Below are 15,077 nucleotides of genomic sequence, written 5' to 3'. Positions count from 1 at the left end.
CAGCTCATTATGAAATACTCGCCTTAGAACATTTTTGAATGGCCCACCTGGTTATTTGAACATATATATCTTTTGTGGCCCCGAACGATCTCCCAGTGCTGGGGCCACAAAAGATATATATGCTGGCTGCCGGGGACAGGGAGGAGGCAGGACAAGGGCCATACACACAGGAGTATTTCCTGTTTGCACAGCAGCCTCTGTAATAGGAAGTCCCATCTCCAGCGCTGCCATTGGACAACTGTTCTGTCCATCAGAGGAGGCGGGACATTCTATTAAAGAGGCTGCCGAGAAAACAGGAGTTTTTGCTGTATGTAATCTTTTGGCGCTCGTCCCTCCCCCCTCCCAGGCTGCAGATGGGCGTCAATCAGGCTGCACTGATGGAAATGGTGGGTGCTGCATTCATGGCAATGGTGGGGCTGCATTCTTGACAACGGTGAGTTCTGCTGCATTCCTGGCGATGGTGGGTGCTGCATTCCGGACGATGGTGGCTGCTGCATTCCCGGCGATGGTGGCTGCTGCAGGAGTTTACACGGCAGCCTCTGTAATAGGAAGTCCCATCTCCAGCGCTACCATTGGACAACTGTTCTGTCCATCAAAGAAGGCGGGCCTTTCTATTAAAGAGGCTGCCAAGAAAACAGGAGTTTTTGCTGTATGTAAACTTTTGGTGCTCGTCCCTGCCCCCTCCAAGGCTGCAGATGGGCGTCAATTAGGCTGCACTGATGTAAATGGTGGGTGCTGCATTCCCGACAATGGTGGGTGCTGCATTCCCGGCAATGGTGGGTGCTGCATTCCCGGCAATGGTGGGTGCTGCATTCCCGGCAATGGTGGGACTACATTCCTTACAATGGTGGGTTCTGCATTTATGAAAATGGTGGGTGCTGCATTCCTGGCAATGGTGGCTGCTGCAGGAGTTTACACGGCAGCCTCTGTAATAGAAAGTCCCATCTCCAGCGCTGCCATTGGACAACTGTTCTATTCATCAAAGGAGGCGGGACTTTCTATTAAAGAGGCTGCCGAGAAAAGAGGAGTTTTTGCTGTATGTAATCTCTTGGCGCTCGTCCCTGCCCCCTCCAAGGCTGCAGATGGGCGTCAATCAGGCTGCACTGATGGAAATAGTGGGTGCTGCATTCCCGGAAATGGTGGGTGCTGCATTCCCGACAATGGTGGGTGCTGCATTCCCGACAATGGTGGGTGCTGCATTCCCGGCAATGGTGGGTGCTGCATTCCCGGCAATGGTGGGTGCTGCATTCCCGGCAATGGTGGGTGCTGCATTAATGGAAATGGTGGGGCTGCATTCCTGACAATGGTGGGTGCTGCTTTCCTGACAATGATGGGTGCAAGACAAAGGCATAATGAGCGAGTATGCAGCGCACACTGCAAGACAAAAGCATAATGAGCGAGTATGCATCGCACACTGCAAGACAAAGGCATAATGAGCTAGTATGCATCGCATCCAGCAAGACAAAGGCATGAGCTAGTATGCATCGCACACTGCAAGACAAAGGCATAATGAGCTAGTAAGCATTGCATACCAGCTCATTATGAAATACTCACCTTAGACCATTTTTGAATGGCCCACCTGGTTATTTGGACATCTATATCTTTTGTGGCCCCGAACAATCTCCCAGTGCCGGGGCCACAAAAGATATATATGCTGGCTGCCAGGGACGGGGAGGAGGCAGGACAAGGGCCATACACACAGGAGTATTTCCTGTTTGCACGGCAGCCTCTGTAATAGGAAGTCCCATTTTCAGCTCTGCCATTTGACAACTGTTCTGTCCATCAAAGGAGGCGGGCCTTTCTATTAAAGAGGCTGCCAAGAAAACAGGAGTTTTTGCTGTATGTAATCTTTTGGCCCTCATCCCTCCCCCCCTCCCTGCCCCCTCCAAGGCTGCAGATGGGCGTCAATCAGGCTGCACTGATGGCAATGGTGGGTGCTGCATTCATGGAAATGGTGGGGCTGCATTCCCGAAAATGGTGGGTTCTGCATTCATGGAAATGGTGGGTGCTGCATTCATGGCAATGGTGGGGCTGCATTCCCGGCAATGGTGGGGCTGCATTCCCGGCAATGGTGGGGCTGCATTCCCGGCAATGGTGGGGCTGCATTCCCGGCAATGGTGGGGCTGCATTCCCGGCAATGGTGGGTGCTGCATTCCTGGCAATGGTGGGTGCTGCATTCCTGGCAATGGTGGGTGCCGCTTTCTTGGCAATGGTGGGTGCCGCATTCTTGGCAATGGTGGGTGCCGCATTCTTGGCAATGGTGGGTGCCGCATTCTTGGCAATGGTGGGTGCCGCATTCTTGGCAATGGTGGGTGCCACATTCTTGGCAATGGTGGGTGCCGCGTTTCTGAAAATGGTGGGTGCCGCATTTCTGAAAATGGTGGGTGCCGCATTTCTGAAAATGGTGGGTGCCGCATTTCTGAAAATGGTGGGTGCCGCATTCCTGGCAATGGTGGGTGCCGCATTCCTGGCAATGGTGGGTGCTGCATTCCTGGCAATGGTGGGTGCTGCATTCCTGGCAATGGTGGGTGCTGCATTCATGGAAATGGTGGGGCTGCATTCCTGGCAATGGTGGCTGCTGCATTCCTGACAATGGTGGGACAACATTCCTTATTATTCCCAGGAATGCAGCACCCACCACGGCACATGCGCATACAGTGAATATCTCCTAAATGGTACAAGTTAAGGAGATATTCATGGTACCTACAGATAAGCCCTATTATAGTAAATGTGAAAAATATAGCTGAAAAACCGCAGCTAATAAACTCCACGCCAAAAAAATTTGAAAAGAGGAATAAACTAATAATCAGTGCATCAAATAAACTAAGTGAAACACTAATAGCTGCTCCCTAGAAACAAGAGAAAAAAACTTGTCGTGCTGAAAATAAAGTAATAGTAGGGGCGCTAAAAAAATTAAAAATATAAACGTCAATTACGCATTCTTGGCAATGGTGGGTGCCGCATTCTTGGCAATGGTGGGTGCCGCATTCTTGGCAATGGTGGGTGCCGCAAATATAAACGTCAATTACAAATGTGAAAATTAATAATCGTATTATCTATATTATTCATTTCTTTGCAATTATTTGTTTTTCAATTCATGGTGATAGGTTGTCTATTACTTGAGGCGTTCCACGATTATTAATTTTCACATTTGTAATTGACGTTTATATTTTTAAACCGCTAAATTCACCTCACCTATATAGCTAGTGATCTATATTTTATAATAGAGCATGCAGTCAGTAGTGTAAGGAGCTTGTGCGTGCTGTCTACGTGCTCTGTACCCAGTACACACCGCTATATCCACCTACATAGCTCTTCTCTATTTGAGCCCACTTGCCATCTGCAGGAGTTATTGGAAGTTGTGTGTGCCTCCAGCACAGCACAGTATACATCTGTATATACCCCTTTATCTCTGGTGTTCTATAATAAAGGCATCTGCAGGAGTTAGTGGGTTTTTTGTGCCTCCAGCACAATATACACCTGTATCTACCCTTTATTGCTGTTCTCTAATAGAGCCATCTGCAGGGCTTAGTGGGTGTTGTGTGACTCAATTACAGTATACCCCTTTATCTCTGGTGTTCTATAATAAAGGCATCTGCAGGAGTTAGTGGGTGTTGTGTGCCTCCAGCACAATATACACTACCCAACTGCTGTTTTACCCAACTCCCTTCAGGCCATTACCATGTCTGGAAGGCCAGCAAGGAGAGGCAGACAGGCGCGAGCCGATAAAGAGGGCAAGCAGGCTCTGTGTCTAGAGACAACAGTGCTGGTCGTGGACGCGGTGCATTGTCATCAGCACGTGGCCATGGGACACGCTTGTCCTTCTTTTCGGCAGCTGGACATGTTGAACCGCAACATGCCAACGACTTGGTAGAGTGGATGACCAAGCCCTCTTTATCCTCCTCATCCTCTCTCACCCAGTCTCAGGGTACTAGCAAAGCAGCTGCCAACGCATCGTCTTCCCTCCTCTCAATGTCATCATCAGTGACTCCTTCCCTAGACCCACCACGTCCTCCTGAGGAGTCTCCTGAACTCTTTGAGCCCAGTGTTGGGTACATGCTCCAGGAGGATGCCCAGTGTTTTGTAGGCTCTGATGATGACACTCAGCTAGAGGAAGGCAGTAGCGTGAGCGCAGAGAGAGGGGATGCTCAAGAAGGACAGCAATCTGGCAGTCATGTTCCACAAGCTGCAGCATACTGCCAGGTTTGCTACAGCGATGAAGAGGGAGGGGATGATGAGGGCACTGACTCCATGTGGGTGCCTGGTAGGAGAGAGGAGGAGGCACATGTCCAACGAGGCAGGATGCCCTCCGGGGGCCAGCTTAGGGGCAGCACACCGACTGAATCACACCGCAGAGCTCCGCCTGTGCAGGGCGTTGCCTCTGCACGTTATTCTAAAAGTTATTTGGTGTGGGCCTTTTTTGAGACGAGTGCATCAGATCGCACCGCTGCTATTTGCAACATATGTCTCAAGCGTATCTCGCGTGGCCAAAACATCAGCCGCTTGGGCACCACATGCTTGACCAGACATATGTTGACCTGCCATGCAGCTCTTTGGCAAGCGTACCTCAAAGACCCACACCAAAGAACAATGCGGACCTCTCCTTGCTCCTCATCAGCTGGCATCTCCAACCCCACTAGACCTTCAGTCCTCTCTGAAACCTGCTCTGAGAGGAATGAAGGTGTAGAATTAGGTGTGTCACAGCCAAGTGCTTCCGGGCACTCTGCTAGCAGTACACCCACGTCCGATTATAGCAGGCAAATGTCCCTGCCCCAGCTGCTGGACCGGCGAAAGAAGTTCACTCCCAGCCATCCACATGCCCAGCGGTTGAATGCTAGCTTGGCTAAATTGCTAGCACTTCAACTGCTGCCTTTTCAGTTGGTAGACTCGGCCCTCTTCCGTGAGTTTGTACAATGTGCGGTTCCTCAGTGGCAGGTCCCCAAACGCCACTTTTTCTCACAGAAGGCGATTCCGGCTCTCTACCGGCATGTGGAAGGCAATGTCCTTGCCTCACTGGACAGGGCGGTCAGCGGTAAGGTGCATATTACCGCTGACTCATGGTCCAGCAGGCATGGACAGGGACGTTACCTGTCTTTCACGGCCCATTGGGTCACTCTTCTGGCAGCTGGGAAGGATGCAGGACAAGGTGCAGTAGTGTTGGAGGTTGTTCCGCCACCACGCCTCCAAAATGCTACTATTGGTTGTGACACACCTCTCTCCTCCACCCCCTCCTCTTTTTCTTCCTCCATGGCCTCTTCCAGTGCTCTGTCCTCAGAACCAGCGGTGCTCCGTAGGTGTTCCAAGGGCTACGCAAGTACGCAGGCAAAACGATGCCATGCCGTGCTTGCGCTGGTTTGTTTGGGGGACAGGAGCCACACTGGGGCGGATGTTTTGTCAGCTCTGCAGGGGCAGGCCGAGAGGTGGTTGATGCCACGCCAGCTTAAGCCAGGAATGGTGGTTTGTGACAATGGCACCAACCTCCTCTCCGCCCTCCGACAGGGACAACTGACCCATGTGCCCAGTGTAGCTCACGTCCTTAACCTGGTGGTGCAGCGGTTCTTGGGCAGGTACCCCGGCTTACAGGATGTCCTGAAGCAGGCCAGGAAAGTCTGTGTGCATTTCCGCTGATCATTTAATGCCTGTGCTCTGCTGGCAGAGCTCCAAAAGGAGTTGAACCTGCCCAAGAACCGCCTTATATGTGACATGCCCACCAGGTGGAACTCAACGTTGGCCATGCTGCAGCGGCTGCACACGCAGCAGAGGGCCATCAATGAGTACCTGTGCGACTACGGCACCAGGACAGGGTCAGGGGAGCTCGGTTTTTTTCTCACCACGCCAGTGGGGCATGATCAGGGATGCATGCACTGTCCTGTCACCGTTTGAGGAGGCCACAAGGATGGTGAGCAGTGACAGTGCATGCATCAGTGACACTGTACCTCTTGTCCACCTCTTGGAGCATACGCTGCGTGGAATAATGGACAGGGCACTTAAGGGAAAACAGAGGCAGGAAGAGGAGGACTTCCTTGCCTCTCAAGGCCCCCTTTATCCAGACAGTGTTCCTGCTGTGCCACCCATCACACAGGAAGAGGATGAGGAGGAGGAAGAGGATGAGGAGGATGATTGTGTCAGCATGGAGGTGGAGGCTGGCACTCAGCAGCAGCAGTCTTGTAGGGATGATTTACAGTCCCAAGAAACACGTGGACTTCTACGTGGCTGGGAGGAGGTAGCTGCGGATCATGTTGCCCTTAGTGACCCAGAGGACTCCGGACCGAATGCCTCAGCTAACCTACGCTGCATGGCCTCCCTGATCCTGCAAAGCCTGCGGAAGGATCCTCGTATTCTTCGGATCAAGGAGAGGGACCATTACTGGCTGGCCACTCTCCTTGATCCACGGTACAAGGGTAAGGTTGCCGACCTTATCTCGCCATCGCAGAGGGAGCAGAGGATGAGACATCTCCGGGAGGCCTTGCAGAAAGGTCTGTGCAGCGCGTTCCCAGAGACTGGTAGGTTACAAACTCCTGGTCCTGGACAACGTGTTGCTGAGGCATCGGTCAGAAGGAGCGGTGGAGAAGGTGGCCGTCTGATGCTTTCAGACAATTTTTTAGTCCGCAGCCCCAAGGTATGATCGGTTCCAGCAACCATCGCCAGCGTCTGATTTACATGGTGCAGGAATACCTAGGGGCAAGGTCAGACTTGGACACCTTTCCCACCGAAAATCCTCTGGCTTACTGGGTCTTGAGGATGGATCACTGGCCAGAGCTTGCACAGTATGCAATTGAGCTACTGGCCTGTCCTGCATCCAGCGTTCTTTCGGAACGCACCTTCAGTGCTGCTGATGGCTTTGTTACCGATCACAGGGTGCGCCTGTCCACCGAATCAGTTGATCGACTGACCTTCATCAAGATGAATCAGTCTTGGATCACCCACAGCTACCAAGCACCTGAAGCTGATGTAACCGAATAATTTTTTTTGAAATATCACATCCCTTCAAGACTGCCTATGCTGATGCTGAGTGACTGTCCTGTTATGTTGATTGTCTATCCTCTTCCTCCTCCGCTGATATGTTGGAAGAACATTTCTGGTTCTGGTTGATGCCACCAGCCCAATTTTTCTGCCCCTGTTTAACAGGGGCGTTTAATTACAATTTTTGATGCAATGCTTTGCAGTAGGGCTAATTCCTGCAATAAAACTAGAGTATATGGGAGAGGTTGCAGTGTGGTGGCACCAGCACCAGTGCCTAAAGCCCAATTTTTCTGCCCCTGTTTAACAGGGGCGTTTAATTACAATTTTTGATGCAATGCTTTGCAGCAGGGCTAATTCCTGCAATAAAACTACAGTATATAGGAGAGGTTGCAGTGTCGTGGCACCAGCACCAGTGCCTAAGGCCCAATTTTTCTGCCCCTGTTTAACAGGGACATGTAATTACAATTCTTGATATAATATTTCACAGGAGGGCCCATTCCTGTGCCCACCCAGAGTAACTGTGAGGACTTATAGTGTTGTGGCACCAGCACCACAACCACCAAAGGTCAATTTTTCTACCACTGTTCAACAATGGCATGTAATTACAATTCTTGATATAATCGTTCACAGCAGGGCGCTCCAGCGCCCACCCAGAGTCACTTTGAGGGCTTACAATGTTGTGGCAAAACCAACACCTTGTTACGCCATTTCTGCAGAGCATATAGGGCAGGCCCCTACTTTCAAACATCCAACTTACAAACATCTCCTACTTGCAAACGGAAGGGGACAACAGCAAGTGAGATGAAAAAAGATGGACGACAAAACAAATTATACAGGGGTGATAACCCTTCCCTATGTTTTCCAAAAAGCTTAAAAATAGTTTTATTGACTGGAGCTACACTTTAAAAATGTACGAGTTGATAATTACAAACAGATTCAACTTAACACAACAAACCTACACAGTCCCTGTCTTGTTTGCACCACCTGTATACTGCTGTTCTGAGTATATAGGGCCTGGAGGCCACACGCATTTCCTTTTTTTAATATGGGTACGGGGTTCCCCTTAATATGCGTACAAGACCCAAAGGGGCTGGTAATGGTCAGGGAGGGCTATCCATGCCATTTTTCTCAATGATTTTCAACCATATTGCAGGAACCAGATATAACATTAAAACCGCAAGCAGTTTTCAATGATGTTATTTCCGTTTAATGTCATTTTGTGCAGGGACTGTTCTAAACACGGGAAACACGTGGCACTTCACAGGCATACTACAGACACCCCCCAGGCACCATATTTAAAGGAATATTTCACTTTTTTTTTCACTTTAATCGTCATTAAAATCAGTGCTCCCGCCAAAACGGCCATTTTTAAAAACATTTTAGGCATTGACCCATGTCCCCTGGGGCAGGAGCCAGGTCCCCAAACCCTTTTTAGGACAGTATCTTGCATATTAGCCGTTAAACTTAGCACTTTTAATTTCGAACGTTCGAGTCCCATAGACTTCAATGGGGTTCTAAAGTTCGTACGAATTTGGGGTCCGTTCGAAAGTTCTGGTGCGAATCGAACCGGGGGGTGTTCGGCTCATCCCTAGTTGGGACACAAACTGTTAGATGCTAATGTCATCAACTCCAGCCACCTGTCGGTTGTGTAAATGAGTCTAGTCTGGCTTGTAAGAATTTTCCACAGATTGTTGGTTGTGCTAATTAACCCTGTGTTTATGTTTATGGTAATATCTATTGAATAGTCAATCAGTGAGCTAGGAGACAAAGTCTTACCCTGAAAAGTCTTATCTCGCAGACAACTAGTCTGGGTCAATGATTAGATAATTAGCTCATGCTAATTAGGTTAGGTTTTATTCTTCTACTGTATTATAAATACTTGTCTTTTTGGTTCTGATAAATCAGTCCATGTTGAGCAGCTAAGTAAGTGTCATCTTGTTTTGTGCTTGTGAGTGGTTGGAATATCTGATATCTATATTCAGACTTAGGAAGCGGTATACTGATGGAAGCACTCAATCGGAGTGTGGGATCGGTTCCGTCACACTATCCATTAAGATAAGCCTTCTGTGCGCAGCAGCCTCCCTAGGCCCCCTAATACTTGCCTGTGCCCCATCTCTATCCAGCGATGCGCACAAGTGCCTCAGCCATCCAGGAGTCTCCCTCCTGATTGGCTGAGACACGGCATTGTCACCATTGGCTCCCACTGTTGTCAAGCAAAGTCAGTAAGCCAATCAGGAGAGAGAGGACACAGGGAGCTGTGGCTTGGTTCGGGTGCCCCCATAGCATGCAACTTGCTGTGGGGGCACTTAACAGGAGGGAAGGGCCAGGAGCACAGATGAGGATCGGGGCTGCAAAGCAGAGGTAAGTATATGTTATTTTTAAAGAAAAAAATATTTTTTTATTATTATTAACCACTTCCCACCCGGCCAATGCATATATACGGCCGGGTGGGAGCCGTCTACTCCTGATAGGACGTTCGGGAACGTCATTCAGGAGTAGCGGGATCGCGCGCGCGCGTGCCCGCGCAGCGGCGCGATCCCGATGTGCTCGTGTCACCCGGACACGGCACATCTCAGATCGGCAGGAGGGCTCTGTGATTGGCCCTCCTGATCACATGACGGCCGTGTCCAATCACGGCCGTCATGTGATGTAAACAAACAGCCGGTTGCTAGGCAATCGGCTCTCCTCACACGGAAGTCACCGCTGAGGAGAGGAGAGCAGAACGCTGCAGCCGGCTGATGATCAGTGAGTATGGGGTGCTTTTTACAGCTTTTTACTCACTGATCATCAGTGTAGTGTAAACACACAACACACCACACAGTACAAACACAGTCCCCACATATGTCCCCAAAACACACATGTCCCCAAAACATACATGTCCCCAAATAATAAAAACACATGTCCCTAATAATAAAAACATGTCCCCCACATATGTCCCACTAAAATCACATGTCCCAATGATTATCTGCACACATATGTACGTGATCACCTGCACACATATGTACATGATCATTTGCGTACATATGTCCGTGATCACACAACCCAATTATTATACACTTAACGGAATTTTTTTTACCAAAAACATGTAGCAGAATACATTTTGGCTTAAATTTATGACAAAATTTGATTTTATTGGATTTCTTTTCAAATAGAAAAAAGAAAATATTGTTTTTTTTCCAAATTGCCGCTTTTTTTGCGCTTATATCGCAAAAAAAAAAAAACGGAGTCGTGAATAAATAACACCAAAATAAAGCTCTATTTGTGCGAACAAAATGATAACAATTTCATTTGGGTACAGTGTAGCATGACCGCGCAATTGTCACTGAAAGCGCTAGAGCGCTGAAAGCTGAAAATTGGGCTGGGAAGGAAGGGGGTGAAAGGGCCCTGTATTGTAGTGGTTAATAAATAACAATAAAATAATAAACACTCAAACCTGAACAAAAAAAATAAAATAATACTATTAACCACTAGGCATCTGTGCTATAGCCGAAAGACGTATTAGTGCCATCTGTCATCAGTGCCATGTATCAGTGCCACGTGTCATCAATCCCACCTATTAGTGCCATCTGTCATCAGTGCCACATGTCATACGTGCCACATATTAGTGTCACATGTCATACATGCCATGTATTAGTGTCATCAGAGCCATAGCAGTGTCATCAGTGCCACGTCAGTGTCATGTGTCGTCGTCCTGGTGCTCCAGGGCCTCCAAAAGTGTAATAGGTAATCAACAAGTTAGATGTGTAATTTATGCTCCTAGAACACGTGAAGGTGCTCCCTGCATGTTGGTCCTCTCTATGTGGCCCGGCTGTGAAAAAGTCCCACAGATTTGGTAATGTAATACTCAGGAGGAGTAGCAGAATATATTTTTGGGCGTCATTTGTAGTGGTCCTAGTAGTAGTATTAACATACTAACCCTAACAAAAAAGACATTAACCACTAGAGATCCGCGCTATAGCCGAATGACGGCTACAGCGCGGACCTGCTTTGCTGGGACTACGTCTATTGACATCGTCCCGTGCACGAGCGGCCTGCGTGCCCCCTGAGGGGCGTGCGCGGCGCACTCTGTGATCAGCGAGTCTATGAGACTCGCCTGATCACGGATCGGAGCAAGGGGTGGATCCTGACCCCTTACCACGTGATCAGCTGTAAGCCAATGACAGCTGATCATGTGACACAACAGAGCCAGTAATCGGCTATTTTTCCTCCTCGCGCTGACAGGAGAAAAAAAAAGCTGATCACCAGCGGCCGTGATTGGGATATCAGTCCCGATCCCGGCCAGCTTATCAGTGCCCACCTGCCCCCTGCCAGTGCCACCCATCAGTGCCCATAGTGCCACCCATCAGTGCCACCTATCAGTGCCCACAATCTGCCTCAACAACAGTGCTGCACCCCAGTGCCACATATCTGTGCCCATCAGTGTCATCTACCAGTGTCCAGCAGTGCCGCCCAGCAGTGCCACCTATCAGAGCCACCTATCAGTGCCACCTATCAGTGCCCATCAGTCCCATATATCTGTGCCACCCATCTGTGCCACCCATCAATGCCACCTTATCTGTGCCCATCAGTGCTGCCTTATCTGTGTCCATCTGTGCCCATCAGTACTGCCTTATCTGTGCCTATCGGTGCCACCTTATCTGTGCCTGTTAGTGCCGCCTTAACTGTGCCTTTCAGTGCCCACCAGTGCCGCCTCATCAGCGCATTTCAATGAAGGAGAAAAATGACTCGTTTGCAAAATTTTATAACAAACAAACAAAAATTTATAACAAAAATGTATAACAAACAAACAAAAATTTTATAACAAACTATGCATATAACAAACTATGAAACATGATTTTTTTTATTTTTTTTATTTTGCATCTTTTTTTGTTTGTTTAGCAAAAAATAAAACTCCCAGCTGTAATTAAATACCACCAAAAGAAAGCTCTATTTGTGGGAAAAAATATATAAAAATGTCATTTGGGTACAGTGTTGTATGGCCGCGCAATTGTCATTCAAAGTGCATCAGCTCTGAAAGCTGAAAATTGGTCTGGGCAGGAGGGGGGTTTAAGTGCCCAGTAAGCAAGTGGTTAAATAAAATATTAACCCATAACCCAAACTCCAGCCCCTAATCCTAATCTTAACCTAACTTTAAAGGGATTGTAAAGTAAAAAAAAAAAAAATTACAAACATGTTATACTTACCTCCAGTGTGCAGCTTGTTTTGCACAGAGTAGCCCCGAACCTGCTCTTCTGGGGTCCCTCGGTGGCTGTCTCTGCTTCCTCCCGTAGGTACTTCTCACGTTCATGCGAGCTGATGGAAAAACTGTAAAGCCTAAAAAACCTAGCAACAAATGATGCAACGGATGATAGTTTTCTCTATTGGCTAATAAAAAAATGGCAAAGCTCAAAAAGGCTGAATAAATGCGCCAAAACTGTGCATAAAAACATGTCAAAACAACGCCGGAAAAAAGTTTAAAGACGTTTACGCTCAGGTGTGACTGCAGCCTAAACAGGACAAATAGAGAGGGGGGATTTCCTTAACAGGGCCCCACAGACAGCAATTAAAACTGCCAGGGGTTCTAATCCCTCTTCACTCTATCCAAAAAAATTAATAAAAAAGTTTTGCCTTTTAGTTATGCTTTAATAGAACAAGCTGATGTTAGAAGCTGATTGGTTACTATGCACAGCTGCATCAGATTCTGTATGCACCAGTTTTAGTAAATCAGCCCCCCCGTGTATATACAGGAAAATGTATCATAGTGAGAACAGAAACACAGCGGAAAAACAAAGATACCAAATAGATATTAACGGGTCGGACTTTTAAGGCACGGAAGCAAATAACAAAGTAGAAAAAAAATATTTCTTTTATTGAAAAATACAATATCATAACAGTGTTCAAAACAATATAAAAATCATATGAAATGATATAATTTGTACATTGAGAACTTGTGCGTCGTGTCAAAATTACTCAACGCACATAGGAAAAATGTACAAATTAAAAATTTCATATGATTTTTATATTTTTTTTAACACTGTTATGATATTGTATTTTTCAATAAAAGAAAAAAATTTTCTGCTTTGCTTCCTTGCCTTAAAAGTCTGACCTGTTGATATCCATTTGGTATCTTCTTTGTTTTCCCTTGATACATTACGGATGTGGCACTGTGGGTGCTCCCTCCTTCCTATTTCTCAACAGAAACACACCCAAGAAGGAATTGTTGATTAGTATCCGGGAGGGTGACCTAGGTATCCCCGGATTCTGGAGGACAGTCCCCAATTTAAGGAAGCTGTCCCCGTCTGCAAGGAATCCCTCATTCCGGGTTGCCAACCCCCCATAACTTTGTTTACTGACAAAACATGGCTGACATAAAATTGCTGATGGAGCACATTTTTTCTTCTGACATCCTAAAATATGGCAGAAAAATAAATATTTAAACATTAGCAATACTCATACAATCTGCTGGCTTTCCAATTGAAAACTCAAAACAGAGTGACAGAACGTGAGCATTACTAGGATTACCGGGGACACCCTGGGATAAAACGATAACAAGTTTTGTGGCGTGTGTAACGCTGCAATGAACAGTATGCATGGCCAGATTTGACATAAAGGGACTTAAAGGGGGGGTGAATAATAAAATCTGTGCCTAGTCACTACATACACTGTACATGTATACCATAGTTCTTGTATCCACAAAATACTCCGAATTTTTGTGCTGCAGCTGATCAGAAATTATCATTTCTAAGAAAAAATTTACTTTTCCTGTGCATATGGCCTGGTATTGGTTCAAGGGAGGGGGCCGCTCGCTTGTTCCCCCAGCCCCTTTCCTGGCCTACTGGGCTGTATGCTCAGATAAGCGTCCAGCATGGATGTTGGGGGGGGGGGGGGGGGGGTGTTGGCACCCATGTCATTTTTTTCTTTATTTGCCCTCAAAATCCACACACAATCCGAAGGGCCTGGTATGGATTTGGGGGGGGGGGGGGGCAGAATGCCAGCATTCTTTTGTTTACATTCAACTGTTAGTGGGAAATACTGCTGACAGTTGTCATCAATTGTCATCAGAGTCATCAATTGTTAACCACTTGCGCACTGGGCACTTAAACCCCCTTCCTGCCCAGGCCAATGGTCAGCTTTCAGCGCTGTCATACTTTGAATGCCAATTGCGCGGTCATACTACACTGTACCCAAATAACATTTTTATAATTTTTTTTCACACAAATAGAACTTTCTTTTGGTGGTATTTAATCACCACTGGGATTTTTTATTTTTTGCTAAACAAAATAAAAAGACCAAAAATATTGAGAAACAAATAAAAAAACTAATAAGTGACACTGATGGGAGGCACTAATAGGTGGCACTGATAGGTAGCACTGATGGGCACTGATAGACACTGGTAGGTGACATTGATAGACCGCACTGATGATGAGGCACCGATGGGCACTGATTGGCACTAATAGGTGTCACTGGTGGGCACTGATAGGCAGCACTGATTATCACTGGTAGGTGTCACTAGTTGGCACAGATGAGTTAACGGCGGCTCTCCGTGTTTGGGACCAATGTTGTGTGCTGTTAGCGTGAGGAAAAAAATAGCCGATTACGAGCTCTGTTTACATCATGTGAGCAGCTGTCTTTGGCTGACAGCTGATCACGTGGTAAGACCCCTTTCACACTGGGGTGTTCTGCAGGCGCTATGGCGTTACAAATAGCGCCTGCAAACCACCCTAAAACAGCTGCTCCATTCACTCCAGTGTAAAAGCCTGAGGGCTTTCACACTGGAGCTGTGTGCTGGCAGGACATCAAAAAAAAGTCCTGCCCGCAGCTTCTTTGGAGTGGTAAAGGAGCGGTGAACTCACCGCTCCGCCACCGCTCCTTCCTATTGAAATCAGTGGGGCAGTGCTGTCATACTGCCAGCAAAACGCAGCTGCAACGGCATTTTGCAGGTGGATTTAACCCCTTTTCGGCCACTAGTGGGGGTTAAAACCGCCCCGCCAACAGCCGAATAACGCCACTAAAACGACGGTAAAACAGCACTAAAAATAGCGCCGCTTTACCACTGACGCCTGTGGCGGCACAGTGTGAAAAGGGTCTAAGGGGTCAGGATCGGCCCCTTACTCTGATCTATGATCAGTCGAGTC

This window comes from Lithobates pipiens, unplaced genomic scaffold, assembly GCF_037356315.1.
Source record: "Lithobates pipiens isolate NorthernLeopardFrog02 unplaced genomic scaffold, aLitPip1_a1.2 Scaffold_19, whole genome shotgun sequence".
Lineage (NCBI taxonomy): Eukaryota > Metazoa > Chordata > Amphibia > Anura > Ranidae > Lithobates > Lithobates pipiens.
Note: the sequence above shows the minus strand (reverse complement) of the source record.